The sequence below is a fragment of the Prionailurus bengalensis genome, chromosome C1 (genome assembly GCF_016509475.1).
Source record: "Prionailurus bengalensis isolate Pbe53 chromosome C1, Fcat_Pben_1.1_paternal_pri, whole genome shotgun sequence".
Classification (NCBI taxonomy): Eukaryota; Metazoa; Chordata; class Mammalia; order Carnivora; family Felidae; genus Prionailurus; species Prionailurus bengalensis.
Window position 1 is genome coordinate 160,109,503 of NC_057345.1, and position 21,522 is coordinate 160,131,024.

The following is a 21,522-nucleotide window of genomic DNA, read 5'->3' on the forward strand; positions in this document are numbered from 1 at the left end:
AAACCCACTAACATCCAACAAGTTTGCCTTCTAACCTGCAGTGAGTGCTAATAACTTCACTGTTCTATGAAATGGTCTGGTGGGTTGGGGGATGGAGGGAGGCAGGGAATAATCTAAAGTTACTCAGGCCAGCTCTGCTCAGGGCAGGCATGCAAAGAAGTATACAGATGTGGGGCTTGTACAAAGGCTGTCTTCCGCCCCTGTCAGAGAGTCTAGGAAGTGTGCTTAATTGGTCTGTTTGAGCCTGATTCATTCTAAACATGGGAGAGGAAAGCACAGTATACCCAGGAAGTGCATAACACAAATCACTTTGCCACTAATCCAAGGAGTGAAATTATTTAATTAGACTGATAGGCATGTATACAGACCTCATCTGATTTTACTGTTTAAAGATGTATTCTTGGGGCGCCTGGGTGGCGCAGTCGGTTAAGCGTCCGACTTCAGCCAGGTCACGATCTCGCAGTCCGCGAGTTCGAGCCCCGCGTCGGGCTCTGGGCTGATGGCTCAGAGCCTGGAGCCTGTTTCCGATTCTGTGTCTCCCTCTCTCTCTGCCCCTCCCCCGTTCATGCTCTGTCTCTCTCTGTCCCAAAAATAAATAAACGTTGAAAAAAAATTTTTTTTTAAATGTATTCTTTAGACATTTGTCCTTATATTTATTTATTCATTTATTTACTCGACAATTATTAACATTTACTGAGTGCCAAGAACTGTCCTGTGCCAGGACTCCTCACATTGTTTTAAAAGACCAGTTTGAGGTTCATTATTTTAATTTCCTTTTTTTTTGTTGTTAAAAACTTTTTTAATGTTTACTTATTTTTGAGAGAAAGAGAGAGAGAGCATGAGCAGGGGAGGGACAGAAAGAGAGGGAGTCACAGAATTCAAAGCAGGCTCCAGGCTCTGAGCTGTCAGCACAGAGCCTGATGTGGGGCTCGAACTCACAAACTATGAGATTGTGACCCGAAGCAAAGTCAGACACTTAACCGACTGAGCCACCTAAGCACCCCGTTGTTTTAATTTCTAATTTGCACAGTCAGATACTTTCATGAATACAGTAAAAATGAATTATACTTGACCCTTGAATAATGCAGGGGTTAGAGGTGCTGAGCTCTGTGCAGTAAAAAATCCATGTCTAACTTTTGATTCATCAACAATTTAAAAAAAATTTTTTTTTAATGTTTATTCATTTTTGAGAGATAGAGAGAGACAGAAAATGAGCATGGGAGGGACAGAGAGAGAGGGAGACACAGAATCTGAAGCAGGTTCCAGGCTCTAAGCTGTCACCCAGAGCCCGACGTGGGGCTCGAACCCATGAACCATGAGATCATGACCTGAGCCGAAGTCGAACACTCAACCGACTGAGCCACCCAGGCACCCCTGATTCATCAACAATTTACTAATAGCCTACTGTTGACCTGAAGCCTTACTGATAACATAAGCAGTTGGTTAACACATATCATGTATATGTTATATACTGTATTCTTACAGCAATACGTAAATTTTAATTTTTTTCAGTATTTCTAAACTGTGCAGTTCATCTGAGAGTTTTTTCAAATTGTTGCAAATCTCAAAAAAAATTTTTTTCCAACATATTTATTGGAAAAAAAAAAAACGTGTATAAGTAGACCCACAAGGTTCAAACCCATGTTTTTCAAAGGCACCCTACTAGATAAACAGTCACATATTTGGATGTTGTGTCAATATTAAATTTATCTAGACTTTCCTAAATTTCTTACTCTAATTTGTTTCCTAATCTTGTTGGGACAGGTAGCAGGAAATCAGCCTACAGACCCCATACATCACTAGCACTGTCCTAGGCATGTGTGATACATCAGGGAACAGCAGTAAAAAATTCCTGTCCTCACAGTGCTATGTTTCAGCAGAGGGAAATGACAATAAACAATAAGCATAATACAAAAGTCAGTAGTATGGGATGTTAGAAGGGTCAGGTGTTAATACTGCTAGCGAGATTAGGAGTGGCCAAAGTGCACGAGGAGTGTTTGGGGGGTGGTTGCGCTTTTAAATAGGGTGGTTTGGGTGGGCTTTATTGAGAAAGCTTGAAAGTGGTGAGCTAATTAGCCATGCAGTATTTGGAGGAAGAGCATTCCAGGCAAAGGGAGTACCTATGGCAAAGGCCCGGCATGCAGGGAATAGGTGAGGAGTAGAAAGAAGCCCATGTGGTGGGAGCTGGGAGAGCAAGGAGAATGGTAGGTGGGGAGGAGACAGATGACGTGGGTTAATACTACTGTTTTTGTTTATTTTAACTTTTATTTATTAAGTAATCTCTGTCCCCAACATCGGGCTCAGACTCATAACCCGAGATCAAGAGTCCCATGCTCTATCAACTAAGCCAGCCAGATACCACCATATTTCTTTTTGAAGGTCAGAAAGTCATTACACTTGCTGAGAGTAACTTGAACTACACTGGGACTTAAAGATGGAGCATGGCACCTTTGGAGGGAGCAGAGGAGCAAGTGGGATTGCACCAGCCTCCTGAAGGGAACACAGTTGGCAGTGCACCATGCTGGGGAGTGGTAGAGCCCTTGGAGGGTATCTAAGTCAGGTTTAGTGATCTGATTTCACGTCTTTCATGGCCTGTCCACCACACTTCTATCCAGTCTAATGCCATCTTCTTCGTTATTTTTCATTCTTGCTTGCTGCTCATTACTAACTCTTGTTAATTTTGGCATTGGTTCAGCTATCAGAAGGCAAATTTGGGCTCTATTTTATCCTTGGAATTCTTTTTTTTTTTTTTTAAGTTTATTTATTTATTTTGAGAGGGAGAGAGAGAGTGTGTGTGTGAGTGGGAGAGGGGCAGAAAAAGAGGTGGAGATAGGATCCCAAGCAGGCTTCACACTGTCAGCATGGAGCCCGATGCGAGGCTCAAACCCTTGGAACTCTTAATCCCAGGTTGACCAAACATCTCAGTTTTCCTAGAACTGAAGGGTTTTCCAAGATGTGAATTTTCAGTGCTAACACCAGGATAAACCCAGGTAAACTGGGATGAGTTGGCCACCCTATTACAATAGTAGAAGTTGAATTTGATTTTTTTTTTTTTTTAGTAGATTCACTGTATCAGGCAAGACAAAGCCTTAGATCCACATGTCAGAATTGCCTTACACTGCCTGCCTATTGGAAGGGGTTACAAGCAGATTGCCAAACAGCAAGCACTATGACTGTAAAGGGCTCAGACATCACCCATTTGACAGAGAGAGTGTGTTCCTACAACAGAGTCTCAAAGGCAACATGATCCCTATTAGGAAAGCACATGGAAACCAAACCCTACATAGAGAAAAGGCTACTGGGCCTTGCTGGCCTGCATCTAGCCCAATCATAGAATGCCATGCACGAGACTTTGAGGCCTCTCTTGTGTAGTCCCTGGTGCTCTGAATCCCTGCCATTTTCAACTCCCATTGGGCTGAGACATCTTTTCTTCTTGCCTGGGTGCCACAGAATTCAAAGTAAACCCTCATCAGTGAGACTGGTAAAGCCTGTCTCAGGACTTTTCTCGATGGGATAATAAAGGGATTAAAGAGATAAAATTCTTACTGTTGGCGAGGGAAGTAGAAAAAAACACCACCTTGTTGGATACAGGTGTGCTGTTTCAAAGGGGCACATGCACCCCAATGTTTATAGCAGTGCTATTGACAATAGCCACAGTATGGGAAGAGCCCAAATGTCCATCAGCGGATAAATGAATGGTATATATATACACAATGGAATATTACTCAGCAATCAAAAAGAACAAAATCTTGTCATTTGCAACTACATGGATGGAACTAGAGGGTGTTATGCTAAGCAAAATAAGTCAGTCAGAGAAAGACAAATATCATATGACTTCACTCATATGAGGACTTTAAGATACAAAACAGATGAACATAAGGGCAGGGAAGCAAAAATAATATAAAAACAGGGAGGGGGACAAAACATAAGAGACTCTTAGAGAATAAACAGAGGATTGCTGGAGGGGTTGTGGAAGGGGGGATGGGCTAAATGGGTAAGGGGCATTAAGGAATCTACTCCTGAAATCACTGTTGCACTATATGCTAACTAACTTGGATGTAAATTTAAAAATTAATTAATTTAAAAATAAGTAAATAAAAAATAAATAAATGTAAATTTATGGGGGAAAAAAACCCCACCTCCTTGTTAAAGGATCTTTTTGGACACGTGGTGCTCAAACTTTAGTGGGTATCGGAATCACTGAGCCTATTCCACAGTTTCCGATCTGGGGGAGAGCAGAGGTGAGGGGGATTTGCATTTTTATCAAGTTCCCAGGTGACTGCACAATGCTGGTCTGGGAACTGGCCTTAGAGAACCATTGCTCTAGATGTCCCCTATCTCTATGATACTACATTGAATCAGAAAAAGTGAACTGTAAATTTAGGGCTTCCTATTCGTTCAGCAAACACTTATCAAGCACCTACTGTACATCAACTGCAGGCCAGAAAGTAAAATAAGACACTTAAGAGACTAATGTATTTCTAATATCTTGGTCTTTGCAGCTGTTATTTTCCAAAGCAGGCTTGGGAATACACTAGTGTCCTTATTTATCTCAAGTGGTCTCATTAAATTCTGGGGAAATTGTCAAGAACAAAGTTACATTTACTTGTAACTTTGCTATAGAGGAGGAGGAGGGAAGTGTTCCAGATTTTGATAAAGTTTCTCAGTTTTTAAAACTGTTAGGAATTATTGCTTTTAACGGCTATCTCTATTTTATTAACTCTGCCAGCCTTTGCCAGCCTCCCTTAAGGCAAAATTGTTTTAAACCCCACCAGATCTGAACACTTGCACGTATGTCTAATACGTATGTCATCACCATAAGGCTTGTGTTCTGGTTTTTTGCAAAAGAATTTAGGCAAGGCCAGCATAAGGATTGCACGGTTTGAGGCTTTGGGGCGTGAGGGTGGAGGGTGGAAGGAAAAAGAGGAGGGTAGATTATAGTTTTCCTAATCCCAAATTTCATTTCTAATTCAGCCCTATTTATATTAATTATATACCTTACTTCTTTTGCTCAAAAGGCTTTTCTCATTTTTACCAGATCTAGGTTTGGGGTTGGTTTGTTTTTGTTTTGTTTTATTTTGTAATTTTGGAGAATGCGAATGGAGTGCCAGGACATCAGTTGGAGTCATGGCAGATTACCCCAATTTGAGGCTTCTGTCCAAAATTGTGATTTTTCAGGAGGAATTTTGTAGGTTAACTGCCAAAAGGAGAACATTCATTTTGGTGCCCCATTTCCCCTGAAACTTGGGGGGTCTGGATGATAAGGAAGAAGGGATCCACATAGGTGGACCTATATGGTCCACATAGGTCAGCACTCCATCCACACGTCAGCCAGCTAAGGCGACGAGATCCTGACTTGCCTGCGCAGCCGAGGATGGAGGGGAGGTGGCCACAGCCCAGGAGGTCTCAGCCACCATTTTCAAGGCTACATACCTCAGGGAAGGCCTGGTGACAGACAGGCTTCTCTCATTCCTGCAACTCATTAAAACATGTTACAAAGTTGCATAGTTTGGGGCCATTATTTCTTCCCAGACTGTTACTGCCAACGTATCTGAGGAAAGTTCAGCAGGAACTTTTCCGGTGCTTTCCTGAGTGTGTTGGGTCAGGATGCACTTTTTGCCGATGCCAAATTAGGTTCTGGCATTGACCCAGGACATCAGGAGTGCAGCTGCCAAACAGCACAAGGCAGGGTGTGTGAGGCAAGTTAGGCTCCTTGGCTTCCAGAATTGGATGTTGATGGCATGACTGTAAAACGTGCTGAGAGGAATTTTATTTTTAAATTCTTTTGTTACTTGATGTATTTGAAACAGCACATACTCTATAGACTATCCTGTTAACCTTGGCTGCCTCGTTTGTTTCATTTTAAAGGATTCTTTTCAACTTTAAAATTAAACATCCAGTTATATAGTGGTAGGAGTGAGGAGTGGAGTGATTTTTCTTTTTACTTTTGTTTATATTCCAAGATTGGGAGTAATACATTTTTTTAACTGATAGAGTTTCTGGGTTTTTTTAGTAGTTTTGGGTTTTCAGAAAATTGAACAGAAGGTACGCAACTCTCATATACTCCCTTACCTCTTCCCCTCCCCAGGTTTCCCCTATTATTAACATCTTGCATCATTGTGGCTTGTTACAATGATGAACCAATGTTGATAGATTATTATTGACTAAAGTCCATACTTTACATTTGGGCTTACTCTGTGTTGTACCGTCTGAGTTTTGACAAATGTGTAGTGACATGTAACCACCACTACAGTTCCATACAGAGTAGTTTCACTTGCCTAAAAATCCCTTATGGCTCCACCTATTTATCCCTCCCTCCCTCCCTCCCACCACACTCATGGCAACCTCTATTTTGGAGGGGGTGTGTGTTGGCTTTTATTGTTTGTTTTTGTTGCTGTTGTTGTTTTACTGTTTACAAGTTGTGTCTTTTCCAGAATGGAAATACAGTGGAATCATACAGTACAGAGCTGCGTTTGAGCTCTCTGATTGATGTCTGCGTAGCTTGAGAGCCCATTTCTTTTTATTGCTGAAAATATTCTATCGTGTGGCTATGCCACAGTTTGTTTATCCATTCACCTATTAGAGGACGTTTTGGGTGCTTCCAAGTTTTGGCAATTATAGAATAAAGCTGCGATAAATACTTTGTTCAGGTTTTTATGTGAATGTAAGTTTTCACTCTTGGGTAAATACCGAAGAGTATGATTGCTAGATTATATGGTGAGAGTATGTTTAGCTTTGTAAGAAGCTGCCAGACTGTCTTCCCAAATGGCTGTACTATTTCGTACTCTCACCAGCAGCGAATGAGAGCTCCTGCTGCTCCACATCTCCACATCCTTGTCAGCATTTGGTGTTATCAGTGTTTTGGATTTTGGCCATTTTAATAGACGTGTCATAATATCTCGTTGTTTTAGTTTACATTTCCCTGATGTCTTATGATGTGAAGCAACATTTCATATGGTTGGTTGCCACCTGTATATCTTTGGTGAAGTATCTCTGCAGATCTGTTACCCAGTTTTAAATTGTGTTGTTTTCTTATTGTTAAGTTTTAAGAGCTCTCTGTATATTTTGGATACCAGACCTTTTTCAGATACCTTTTACAGCTATTTCTCTCAGTTTCTGGCTTGTCTTTTCATTTTTTTTAAACAGTATCTTTGGCAGAGAAGTAATTAATTTTTTTAATGTATATATAATCAGGGAGAAAATATTCTTAGGTCAACCTGACTCCCATCTTAGCTTAGCACCCATTCCCCATCCAAGCACTAAGAGCAGCCTGAGAGGAACAAGGTAATCTGTTGTTTAGTTTTTGAACATATGACACCCTGATACAAGGTGTTCCCTAAATTAAATGTAATCAACTTTAAGTGCTATAGGGAGACAAGACAGACATAGTCCAAAATTAAATAAGGGGAAAAAAACCTTGATTGTATGACTATCTGCAGAACCATAAGATTTTCCCCCCGTTTTCATTTTTCTGTGTGTTTCCAGTTTCCTTGCTCCTCATACTCCTTTAAGTAACTAGAGTTCCTAAAATGACCAGGAAAACTGGGGTTGTCAGCTTCCAGTAAAAACTATATTTAGCAAAGAAATATTGTTGGCTTAAATTCAGAGAGGGCTGGGAGAGAGTGAAGTGCATCCTTATTACTCATTCATTCAGATATTCAGCAGATGTCTGCTGAGTGTCTACTAAGTGGCAGGCACTGTGTTGGGTGCCTGCAGACAGCAGGATCCAGGCTTGTCCTTGTGAAGTTTACATTCCAAGGGAGAAATGGACAAGTAGCTCCGAAATCAAATCTCCTTTGAGGTGTTAATGAGAGCGAGCAGTGGAGCTGAGCTACAAGGATACTGGGTCTGGGGTGGAAGGGGGGTGGGGGGGGGGGGGAGGAGAAGGGTCACACAGGCTAAAACCAAAGCTGAGAACCGAAGGAGGGATAGAGAAAGGGCCAGGCAAAGAGGGGAGAAAGGTGTTTCCACACCTTTGACTGTTCCCTTTCCACACCAGGGAAAACTCACATGGGAGAGATAGGAGATTTTGGTTGTTCTTGTTTTTATAGTTTTTAAAATGATGAAATGAGGGGCGCCTGGGTGGCTCAGTCGGTTAAGCGTCTGACTTCGGCTCAGGTCATGATCTCGCGGTTCATGAGTTCAAGCCCCACGTCAGGCTCTCTGCTGACAGCTCGGAGCCTGGAGCCTGTTTCAGATTCTGTGTCTCCCTCTCTCTCTCTCTGACCCTCCCCCATTCATGCTCTGTCTCTCTCCGTCTCAAAAATAAATAAACGTTAAATAAATAAATGAATAAATAAATAAATAAATAAATAAATAAATAAATAAATAAAATGATGAAATGTAACATGATTACAAAAAAAAACATTTACAACAGAGATGGGCAGTGTAAGGAATTATTATAAAGGAAGCACACACATAACCACAACTGAGATTGCAGAAAGAACTTGCCCACACCTCAGAAACATCCTGCACACCCTTTCCTGATTGTGACTCTCTTTTTCCTTTTTTTTTTTTTTTTTAACTTTTTAACGTTTATTCATTTTTTGACAGAGATAGAATGTGAGCGGGGAGGGTCAGAGAGAGAGGGAGACACAGAATCCAAAGCAGGCTCCAGGCTCTGAGCTGTCAGCACAGAACCTGAACGTGGGGCTCGAACCCATGAACCATGAGATTATGACCTGAGCCGAAATCAGACGCTCAACCAACTGAGCCACCCAGGCATCCCTTGACTCTCTTTTTCTTAGAGTGAACCACCTAAGTATGCATCCTAAATATCACAGTTCCGTTTTGCCTGTTTTTAAACTTTGCATAACAAGAATCACACAGCATGTGTTCTTTGGTGTCTGGCATTTTCTTCTTTTTTTTTCTTTAACATTACATTTTTTTAAGATTAACTTGTTTATATTCATTGCTATAGAGTATCCTACTTTATGAATCTAGCCTTCTATCACTGAGCATCTGGGCTGCTTCCAGTTTAGAGCTCTTACAAAAAAGAGATGCCCATGGATGATGGTCCCACACTCGTGGCAGTATAGCACAGCAGGCTTTGGAGGTCAGACAGACTTAGATGGATATCTCAGCTCAGCTAGTCTGATAGCTACTAAAGTTACTTAAGTGACAGTTACTTAACCTCTCTGTGCCTCTTCTCATGTGTAAAATAGGAGTAATAAAAATACCTATCACATAGGGTGTGCATGTAAAGTGCTTAACACAATACTTGGCATAATAGTAAGCATTCAACAAAAGTTTGTTCCTCCGTGGGGTTCTGTTTCTTATTCATGGGAGTATTTCATTTTCCTTTGAGTAAGTTCTCTACCAAATTTCTATGGCATGACCTATCTGGATCTAGAATTATAGAAGCTTCTGAGATACTTCTCAGCCCTCTTATTTTATTGATAAAGAAACAGTCTCGGTTGGTCAACACAGAACTAGGTTCTAGGGAGAAATTGAGGAAATAATGCCTTTGGACCACTCTTTTGGCCGAGACTATTCTTGATGGTTCTTTGGACAGCCATTTTAGCTTCTTACATGTATTTTCCTCTTTGCTCTACAAAGGAACAGGGGAAAATAGAAAGCTCAAGGGGTTAGCTCTAAGGTAAGCTGTAGACTGATACATTATGTAGACTGATACATATCTGTTACATTATGCCCCAGACGTTTGATTGTGTATTGGTCAGAGTTTAGGATTTCATGGACTCTATCCTGGTTAGGTTCAGAAGCAAGCAGACAAACAAAATAAGGGACATGAAGCCATGCCTTGAGGATTAGTGGCATTAGGTAAAGGTGTTTTGTTTAGCTTGAACTGCTGTTAGATTTACATTCAAATCACTTGTTATTTATTTAAAGGAATAGATACATTTCTTATTAAACTGTTAAGATGGGGGCGCCTGGGTGGCTGTTGCTTAAGCATCCAACTCTTGATTTCAACTCAGATCGTGATCTCACGGTTCATGGGATCTAGCCATGCGTAGGGCTCTGCGCTGACAGTGCAGAGTCTGATTGGGATTCTCTTTCTCCTCTCTGCCCTTCCCTACCCCCCTCAAAAGAAATAAGTAAACATTTTTAAAAAACTGCTAAGATTAAATTGGAGTAATGACAGGAGGGAGAAATTAAAGATAAACAATTGATATTAAATGAGTCTACAATTTACTTCCAAGCAAGAACAGTTCCCAATGACTTTCTATTCCCCTGCTTCAAGTCTGCATTCTATCCTAAACCAGATTTTTCTGCCCACCATCACCCCCAAAGCTTTCTAGTCCCACATTTTGCCTATCTTTCCAGGATTTTGCTGGTATTTAGCCCTTTTATTAGCCTGCACTTCCCTTCTCTGATACACATTCATGAGAGAGAGAGTGTGTGTGTGTGTTTATATGTGTGTGTGATGCTCTGGCAGCTTTGGGGGAGCCCCAGCTCACAATTTGTCCTTCAAATATAAGACTTCAGGTTATTGGTTTAATCATGAGAATAATGCCTGGCACAAGGTAAGCACTTAATAAACATTTAGCTGCTGTTGCTGCTGTGATTTCTCACTCCTCAAATGAGAATCCCTTCTGAACTTGCCAATTTCCAAGTCAACAACTCCTCCTCCTTTTCTTTCAAAGTGTCAAGATTTATGGAGTATACTAAGATTTTTACAAACTGCACTTAGTTTTGTACTCAGTGTCACCGTAAGTCTTAAGAGTTTATCACCTTGAAAACCCTTGCAGCATTTAAGAGGAGTGGGACTAATCTGTTGGTATTTTCTGTGTCTGGCAATTTGTGTAATGGGAGGAGTTCTGTTTCATTAATCCACCTAAACGGTATAAGGACTATACCCCTCCCCCTGACTCCAATCTCCATTTCCTTTCTTCACTATCCAAAGGGGTCTGTTCCGCTGCTTAGCAGCAAGCAATTAGAACAGCCAGTCTACTTAGACATTATGCTGGGTTTGTCTGACCTAATATACATGAAGACTCAGTGTTCCCAAAGGGACCCTTCCTTTTTTAAAGGAAGAAATTAATGATATCCCTTTTCATTAAATTGGTGCCAGGTATTTTCTCTAAGCAGGCTATTTAGAAGAACAAATTCAAACAGGTCCAAGAAACAAATGCATGAGATCTACAAAGCTCTTATAGGATGAGTTTACATACTATCCTAATTTCAAAGGAAAAGTTTTTATACCAGGACACAATGGCTGGGCTCTCCCAGTGGGCACACAGCAACTCTAAATGTCAAACTCTGCATTTGTGCAGAAATCAGATAAGCGCAAAGAGCTCTAGGCTTGTTTCTGTTCTTAACTGACTTGTCCTCCCAAGGACAGTTCACATGCTAACTCATTACACAGGTCTGAATGTTTGGGGTGTGGGTGGGGGACAGAACATCCAAGGATCCACTCCAAATCTCCAAGGATCAAATGACAAAGTATCCATTCCATTTGTTTTTCACTGCTATATTTACCCATGCTCAGAGTAGTTCAGCTCACAGCATCGCTGGTACTCTGCCTTCTGATTTTCAACTTGCGTTGCTGTCTGGGAACCAGGGCTCTTCTCATCTCTTGTGGGCTGGTCATTCTTTGCTCTAGACCACATCCTCTTAATCAGTCCATTAATGGAACCCCTGCTTCTCATGGCAGTTTCTATTTAACACTGTGGGAAGGCACTGGAAAAAAGTACATCCCATTGTGTCTCCCCTTAGGGAGTTAGAATAGATGCTCCCTTTAAACTACCACTCTGAGCAGATCAACCCATATGAGCATAGGGGACACCCGTAAATAACTGCTGAGTGGTTAGGGGAATGAACACACACTGTATAAAGGCCTCGTTTACATTAACTGTAACCAGTAAATTATAAACATTGACCTTACAGCAATTCTCTTCTCTTCAGTGCTCCTGACAAATGGTCATCTAGGCTGCTTTGATACATTTTTTTTCCTAGACCTTTTTTCATTGTGAGACTCTTGGAGAAGCTAATGGAATTCATGCACTCTGATCCTAAAAATATTTTGCATGTAATGTCAAGAACTCTTTGAACACCTTCATGTTCCCATCAGAGTCTACATTCCAGGTTAAGACTCTCTATACTAGTGAGAGGAATTGGCTGATTTTGAGGACTATCAATTTCTTGGTTAGAAAACTTGGTAGAAGGGTTTGTTTTTTCTTGCTCCCCAATAACTGAACAAAAAAAAAGGCTACTTCTTTTAGCATATGGTGGTTCTTCAAATATTGGTAGATTGCTATAGCTTTCTCAGTTAGACTTCTCTTTGAGGTTTTTGGCTCTGTAATTCATCAAATGATCCTTAAAAGCTATGTCTGCATTCAGGAAGTTTTGTGCCAGGATCTAAGGTCTCGGGACTAGACTAGAAAACGCACACACACTTGAAAAGACTAGAGCTGTGGCCTCTCAAAAATGCTATGGCAGGTTACTACAGAGTTTTCCTTCTTCATTGATAAAAAAAAAATTATCCCCTTTTAAAAAACTAAAAACCTCATAATTATTGAAAAGACTAAAGCATTGAGCCCTATATTTATTTCTCTATCACCTTAGCTCTTTTTTTTTAATCAAAAGAATACTGCTTAGCTATTGCTCAATTTTTCATACTTAATAGAGAAGGAGGATTCTTACGAGAATTCTGGAATGAAAGTTGGAGCATAAAGATTGAGATAAAATCATTTTACACTTTCCTTTTAACTCCTGCAAGGTGGGGTTAATGTTTTCTGAGCCACTTTTAAATAGATGATTTAGGCATAACATATATTAGTATTATTATTGCTGTCCTTGAAAGCAGTTTTTTTCCTGCTTCTCGTTAATATCAACCTGAACTTAGATGCTACCCCCGGACTTCTTAGGCCACTAATTTTGATAAGAGTAATAATGGTCCCCAAAATCTCATATGTTGTGTTTTGGAGATTTAATATTGTCTTTAGTTTTTCTTTCATGAAAAGCTGCATTGTAACTATGTAGAATTTAGAGAAGAATCATGGGGAGAAAAACCAAAACAATTCATAAAAACCCCAAATAATAGCAATAAGCCTGACTGAACGTCTAGAGATGAGGTATTTGGATTTGGTTTTACGCAGTAAATCGGCCCTCACAGAAAAGTGAGTAGGTTGGGCCAAGTCATGCCTGATTTCCCTACACTTATATTATTCTGTAACGAGAAGAGGCCGAGGGTGAATAATGAAGTTCTGTGCATTGACGGATATTTATCATGCTATCTGCCACCAGTAAAATGATTGCAGTCTCTGATAAACTTGGTTGTGACCCCCATTTTAACATTTTACATACTTCCTTCAAGTCTACTCACCCCCTAAACGTGTTTTCCTGCCTATCCTATTACAGTTGACTCTCTTTACCTTGATGTGGAGGCTGGAAGGTATGGGCCTATGGCCTTTCCTCAAATCCTAGAGGATTTGTGTGTGTGTGTGTGTGTGTGTGTGTGTGTGTGTGTGTGTGTGTAAAACAAGGGATGTATCAGAACAAATTAGGATAAATTGGGTATTGTTTAATTAAGGAGATTATAGCAAAAGGTTTATGGGCAGGAGTGGAGCTGTTACCACACATACATACCTAAAGGGGCAAGGAAAGGGCATGGCATGTGGAATCCAGATGGAAAGGGCCACATGAGGATAGGGGCCTTAAGAAGAGAGATAACTTTCAGCAAAGGACACATTCAACACAAGACAACCCCACAGAGGATGCTGGGGAATAAGAGTATTTTCTCTTTCTTTCTTCACTCTCTTTCTTTCCTCTGATTTCTTGCTAGGGCTGTCTATTGGCCAAACCAATGGAAAGCCGAGTAGTCCATCCAGGTCAGCTTCTGGGGCAGAGAACTTGGTAGAAATGGATAGAGAGTGGATCTGTAGGGAAGGAATGCTACCTCATTTAAAAGGACCCAATAGAATGCAAATTGGTGCAGCCACTCTGGAGAATAGTATGGAGGTTCCTCAAAAAGTTAAAAATAGAACTGCTGTACAATCTATCAATTGCACTGCTAGGTATTTACCCAAAGGATATAAAAATATAGATTCGAAGGGGTACATGCACCCTGCTGTTATAAGCAACATTATCAACAATAGCCAAGGTCTGGAGAGAGCCCAGATGTCCATCAACTGATGAATGGGTAAAGAAGATTGGTGTGTGTGTGTGTGTGTGTGTGTGTGTGTGTGTGTGTGTATGTGTGTGTGTGTGTATGTGTGTGTGTACATATACATATACACACATATATATACACACAATAGAATATTACTCAACCATCAAAAAAAATTAAATCTTGCCATTTTCAATGACATGATGGAGCTAGAGTGTATTATGCTAAGTAAAATAAATCAAAGAAAGACAAATGCCATGTGATTTTACTCATATGTGGAATTTAAGAAACAAAACAGATGGACATATCAGTGAGGTCGCAGGGGTGGGGATTGGGAAGAGAGAGGGAAACAATGAGAGACTCTTAAAGACAGAGAACAAACTGAGGGTTGGTGGAGGGAGGTGGGTGGGGATGGGCTAGATAGGTGAAGGGTATTAAGGAGGGCACTTGTTATGGTAATTCCTAGGTGTTGTATGTAAGTGATAAATCACTGAATTCTACTCCTGAAACCAATATTGCACTGTAAGTTAACTAACTAGAATTTAAATAAAGATTTGGAAAAAAAATTTTTCTGACAGTGTAGAGCCTGACATGGGTGAAATCATGACCTGAACCAACTCAAGAGTCAGACACTTAACCAATTGAGCCACCCAGGTGCCCCTGGAAGATATTTTTAAAATAGTACATCAGTTAGGAGTTGTTCTCTGCTTTAATAAACAGACACTGAAATACAGTGACTTCGATAGATAAATGGTTCCTTTCTTTATGTCACCAGAAATCCAGGGAAGTAGGCAGTTCCTGGCATTGGTTCAGAAGATCAAAAATGTCAGGCATGGCCAAGACTCTGCAACTCTCTTGGCTTTTCTTTCATGATCCCAAGATGGCTGCTAGAGATCCAGCCATCATGGCTGCTTTCTTTGCAAAAGAGCAAGAAGGATTTTCCTGGAAGCCCCACCCAGTGACTTCTATTTACATCTAATGGGCCTCCTTTATCTATAGAAGCTGGAAAACATTTGAGTTGATCACATTATGCCCCATGCCATATGAGTTCTGTTGGAAAAGAAATAGGGAAGAATGGAAGTTGAATCGACAACTAGTAGTATCTATCCTACGTAGAAATTAATCATCTACAGTACATATGCCCAAGGACATTGTTTCATGCTGGTTTCTAAACTTGGGAATCCTCAAGTACTATGAATCAGATATTCCCTCCTGAATGATCAGGTTTAGCCTCAGCTGCTTCATGGAATATCAAGGTTTACAGGCAAGAAAAAGACCACTTACAAGAGATGGTTATAAAATTCCCAGGCACATATTCAAGTGCCTTGTGGAGAAAGTTTGCAAACAAAATGAAGCTATTTCTGGTAAAGTCTAAAAGTAGAAGAAATGGAAAAAACACACTTTGTTAGCATGCTGATGGAAGTATAAAGGAACAATTTTTGTACAAAAATATTTTGCAGTACATATTGAGACCCTTTAAAAAATTGTTCAGATCCTCTATGCCAATAATTCACTCAGAATTTGCCTTTTTAAAAAGTCTAGAAAAAGTTAAGAGGGCGCCCGGATGGCTCAGTCACTTAAGCATCTCTTTTTTTTTTTTTTTCAATATATGAAGTTTATTGTCAAATTGGTTTCCATACAACACCCAGTGCTCATCCCAAAAGGTGCCCTCCTCAATACCCATCACCCACCCTCCCCTCCCTCCCACCCCCCATCAACCCTCAGTTTGTTCTCAGTTTTTAAGAGTCTCTTATGCTTTGGCGCTCTCCCACTCTAACCTCCTTTTTTTTTTTCCCCTCCCCCATGGGTTTCTGTTAAGTTTCTCAGGATCCACCTAAGAGTGAATACATATGGTATCTGTCTTTCTCTGTATGGCTTATTTCACTTAGCATAACACTCTCCAGTTTAAGCATCTGACTCTTGATCTCGGCTCTGATCATGATCTCATGGTTCGTGAGTTTGAGCCCCACATTGGGCTCTGTGCTGACAGTGCAGAGCCTGCTTGGGATTCTCTCTGTCCCCCTCTCTCTCTGCAGTACCCCCACTCATTCTGTCTCTCTCTCTCTCAAAAATGATAAGTAAACTTAAAAAAAAAGATTTTAAGTAATCTGTACTTAAAAAAAAAGATTTTAAGTAATCAAACTCACAACCCCAAGATCAAGCATCACATGCTCAACCTGCTGAGCCAGCCAGGTGCCCCTAAATACTCCTTTAGAAAGAAATTGACAAAAACTTAAAGGGCAATTTATAAAAGGAGAAAATGTAAATGACTATGACTATATGCAAAAATATTCAACCTCAGAATTTAATATGGAAATTAAAATTTTTGCCTATCAAACAGGCTAGACTAGAAAAAAATTGATGCATGGGCTATCAGGAATACAAGGAAACAAGCATTTATAGCATTGTTTGTGTCAGGGCAACAGCCTCTTTGGAGGGCAGTCTGCTAATATATTGCTTGGCCAGCAATACCTGCTCTATAATCTTATCTTCTGACCATAATTGGATAAGAATATTGGAAAATGTGTATACTATTCTGTGACTGGTTGTATTGATGTATAAACACAACTCAATAATGTTAATTATGTCACTAGGAGAATAATGGTAGATGAACAGAGAAACAGGGACACGTTTGACAGAGGACACAATATCTAGCACATAGTAGGTGCTTAGTAAATGTTTACCAAGTGTTTATTCAGGTGAGTAGTCTCTTTTGAGGAAATTCATTTTCTTTCAAAAAGCATCTTGCAGGGGCACCTGGGTGGCTCAGTCAGTTAAGTGTTTGACTTCGGCTCAGGTCATGATCTCACCACTTGTGAGTTCGAGCCCCCCGTGTCGGGCTCTGTGCTGACAGCTCAGAACCTGGAGCCTGTGTCAGATTCTGTCTCCCTGTCTCCCTGCCCCTCCTCTGCTCACGCTCTGTCTCTCTGTCTAAAGTAATAAATAAAACATTAAAAAAACAAAAACAAAAAACATCTTGGATCTTGCACTTTAGTTGCATGTTATAAATATTTCTGGTCAACAATTGTAGCCGTGGGAATAGAGCTTAGGAGATGGGGCACAGCCGTCTGTCTAGAACAGTGGGAGACTAAGAAATGGGATTTCTGGGGCTCCTGGGTAGCTCAGTCGGTTAAGCGTCTGACTTCGGCTCAGGTCATGATCTCACAGTCCGTGAGTTCGAGCCCCACGTCGGACTCTGTGCTGACAGCTCAGAGCCTGGAGCCTGTTTCGGATTCTGTGTCTCCCTCTCTCTCTGACCCTCCCCTGTTTATGCTCTGTCTCTCTCTGTCTCAAAAATAAACATTAAAAAATTAAAAAAAAAAAAGATTAGAGTAAATTTTTTAAAAAATGGGATTTCTTTCTTTTTTTGTTATACACACACACACACACACACACACACACACACAGTCAAATTCGTTATGAAAATGAATGTGATCTCCAAATAAGACTGAAGAGAGATTAGTAGTGGGCCTGGGAAAAGTTTGCAGGGAGCAAGGTAAACTGACTTAGGTTGCTCTGTAATTTATTTAGCTATATCCAGTGCTTTGGATGAGAGGAAGCTAAACTGGGTCATCTGATTGGTAAGCATAATCATTTTAGGTAAATTAGCATGGTCTGGAGAGATGGTCTCAGGCCTGACTAAAAAGAGGCTATATAGCTTGCTTTAAAGTCTTTTCTCCTCCTCTGCTCAAACATTTTTCCCACAACACACCTGAAAAATCCCCAAACCTTTGTTGCAAAAGAATTTGGCTACAGTAATCAGTGAAGACAACTTGAAATATTGGTTTTCATATCAGCACATTAAAATATGCTTGGATTTTAATGATGAAAATATGTTGAGTTAGAAACTTCTGCAAGTTTCATTATTTATTTTCTTAGTAATTCCCAACAGAATGTGTTCAAATCACTTAGTAAGAAAGTATCTAAAATGGGATGTTAAGAGACTTATTCTTAACTGTTTCTCTTACAAAGGGAAGGATGAAGTAAAGTTGCTCAGTTAGAAGGACTCTGGGTAGAAAATGCAGTTTAGGCACATAACATAGTGACTAAGGAAAAAAAATGAGTTTTAAAATGTGGCTCTGGCATTATTATTTTGTTGATGGTAACACCTGAGAATTTTTACCATGTGAATTGTATAAGCAATAATGTTAAAATAAAGCTGACATTTTAGTCTCATTTTAAATATACATTATAGCTAGAATTTTACCACTTGACTAAGTTCTGCTTACCCCAGTAAGTAAATATTATTATCCATCTTACAAAGGGAGTTATGAGTGGCCAGTAAGAAAAATTCTATTTCTTCGACACATGTTTTACTAATTTGTTAGTTATCTGCACCAAACTTACTTAAATATTGAAATTGATAGAGTTATTAGATCATGCTAGTGAAGGAAAACTCAATCATAAAAAATTATGCACCAAGTGTGAATGGGTTTGCCTTTCTTTTTTTTAATGTTTATTTATTTTTGAGACCGAGTGTGAGCAGGGGAGGGGCAGAGAGAAAGGGAAACACAGAGTCCAAAGCAGGTTCCAGGCTCCGAGCTGTCAGCACAGAGCCCCCAATGCAGGGCTCGAACTCATGAACCGTGAGATCATGATCTAAGCCAAAATCAGATGCTCAACCGACTGAGCCACCCAGGCGCCCTGGGTTTGGCATTTTGAAAAGGGTCTCACTCTCAGTAAATAAATCTGCTCTGTATAATTCTGAAGTTCAAATGTTTCTGATTAGTGGCCTGCTGTCTTATTGGTACCTCCTGGAAGGCAATAAGATTAGTAGCATGCATGAGTTCCTCATATCTCGGCATGATTGAGTCCAGGTTTGAGAGTTGAGCAGTAACCCTGATGAAGAACCACAGCATTCTGTACACGAGTCACAAACTCAGATCCTTAGAACTTTAACTTGGGTGTGTTTGTCAGCCATCTAACCTTTAATATTGACATCGTTTTAAATGAAACATTTAACCCATGGCATGTGGGAAACAGGTTGTACAATTTTTGTAAGCAACCTTCAGTGAAGCCAACAACTTGAACTGTATTTCTTGCATTTATTGTCATGAAGAGGATGTCTTCTGGTCTTTCCAGAGTGTTTCCTAAGAGCAAAAATAAAATGATGCAATAGAAGGAGAGGGAATGATTTTATTTATAAGCTTGATGTTTAGTTATAAATCTGATTTTCATACTCTAATACCGTTTGTAATAATAAAGTGGGGTGAACCAATCAGTGGAGGCCAGCAGCACAGGCAATGGAAGAATTCATCCAAGGCAGAATAAAGGAGATAGACATTTATCTGAACACACTGCAACGGAGCAGTGGACAGGATAGCAAAGGAGACACTGCCCAGGAGGCCATGGTGGGGGACTGTAGTTAAGGGGAGAAGTGAGGAGGTATGGGAATGTATGGAATTTTCCTTTTTTGGTGCCTGTGCCTGGTTGTAAGTAGCCCATTGGTCATCTGGGGCCTGTGGGTATTGTGAGGTGGGTCCCCTAAGGATTCTGTCTGCATTCAGTCCAGGGGTCGCTGTGGGCACTTTTACCTTGCTCAGGTTTCCACTGCTCAAACCTGTTATCTAAAAGCAGTGTCTACAGTAATTATAATAATATATTCTACTGACAGTGTCATTCTAATACCAACATTATAACTAGATGAGTGTTCATGAAGTCAATAAGAATTTCAGGAAGATCTTTGGGAATTTAAGTGTCTCAACTGAAAATGTAAACTTTCTCTCCTACCACTGGATCTTAGGTGATTCTAGTGAAGAATGTGACCTAGAGAAAAGGACTTATAGAAATGTTTGAGCTGTCTTTGGACCTGAAAGTGCGACGTTCCTTTGTGTACATAAAAAGTCAAATAGTGAAATGTTTATGACCGTCAACAGGGCACGGCTCCACCTGGAGCAGCAGAGAACAAATCACTGAGCTTCGCTCCTGATCAGCACAGGCTGCTTTGTTTGGGGCCTCTGGCTGAGGTTGCAAGGGAATAATCTGCTAAATGGCTCTGTTCTTAATGCTGAAAGGCCTTCAGGCAGAAAGTTCAGTGGAAAAAAATAACAGCCTGAGTCACAAATGGAATGTCACCGTAGGAAAACCACCTTTTTCTCACAGAGAACAGAAACAACCAGCGTTTGGAACCAGGGTCTCACGTAGTCTTCACACAGCCAAGTTGTAAAAACCTTGAGATGTAGGAGTGGGATGAAGAATCACATACATTTTTATGTGCTTTCAAATTAAAATTTCGTATTCCATTTAGCAGCATTTTAAAGAAGTAATAGCATTAACATTTCCTGGCAACAGATACATTTTACAGCAGATCTTCAAGTGACGTGCTGTGGTGCTCTGCTGGGCAATGGATAAATTTTGGTTGTACCAAGATACTGAAGCAGTCGGGCAGAACTGGGCAGTCCGAGCGCCTCTGTCTGCCTGGTTGTGCCATACAAACGGTGTAATTTTCTGTGTGTGTTATGCCATGGCAAAGGCTAAAAAACCCGCTTTACAAGTAGGCTTTGCAAAATCCTTTAATTCTAAAAGAAGGAGCATGTTAAATTATTTTAGGAGTAAATACACAGAGGCAGAAACAGTGTAGTGTAGCATCCCCAAATAGAACGCACTATGTGCGCGGTGATAACAGAGTGTGAAGGAAGACCAGTGGAGGAAAGCCAAGGACTTCCCGTTGGGCTTTTTTGCTTCCTTTGCTTGACCATGCTGACTTTCTAACAATAAATACTCAGTAATGTTCTAGCAAATGTTCGCGAGTGAAGGCATATGGAGCGTTTGATTTTGTTTGTGTTTAAAATATGGTTTCCACACAGATGGCATTGGTTTAGCTGTTGTGTGGCTTTGTTTGGATCTTCTTTTGCTCAAAAAAGAGATGAGAACCACAGCTCTTCGAAATGTCCACCTCCCAGGTTTGTCTTCTGTAGTTTGCTTCACCACATTTGCAGAGGTACAGACTTTTGTCCCTAAGATGTCTTCATTTGTGAGACTACAGTGACTTTCAACAGTGTTTTCAGCTGGATCTTGAAATATTAGGGTTAAGGCATAAAAGGAGGCCATGAAATTCCATGGACCATGGATTTAAATATTTAGGTTTTTAGATTCCAGAGTGCAGTTACTGTAGCAGGAATCTGGCCATGATACTAGAGCTGATGAAGTCAACTATTTTTTTTGAAAGGTTGGATGTCCAGAGAAAAGGTCTACAAAAATGAAGTCAGTGGCATATGTGTCCTATTAAATAAGTTGGTGTTTAATATCCAAAGATATTTTTAGACATCCAGTCTTTCAGTTTTTCACTACCTTGGTGAAGACAAATGGGATGACAGAAAAAACAAGAGGAACAAAATCTTAAAATACTAGAAATTTGTACAATTGTGAGTGTCACTTTTTTGTTTGTTGATTATTATACCTACACTTTCGCATTACTTGGAGCCTGAATATTATTTCAGGGAACACTAGAGTGC

The 21,522-nt window shown here is 40.3% G+C and overlaps 1 protein-coding gene across 1 annotated transcript in view; it reads left to right on the forward strand.

Moving 5' to 3' along the window:
* Positions 1 to 21,522, forward strand: part of MYO3B (myosin IIIB) — a 410,735-nt gene that overhangs the window by 325,834 nt on the left and 63,379 nt on the right. The gene's annotated exons all lie outside the window — the stretch shown is intronic.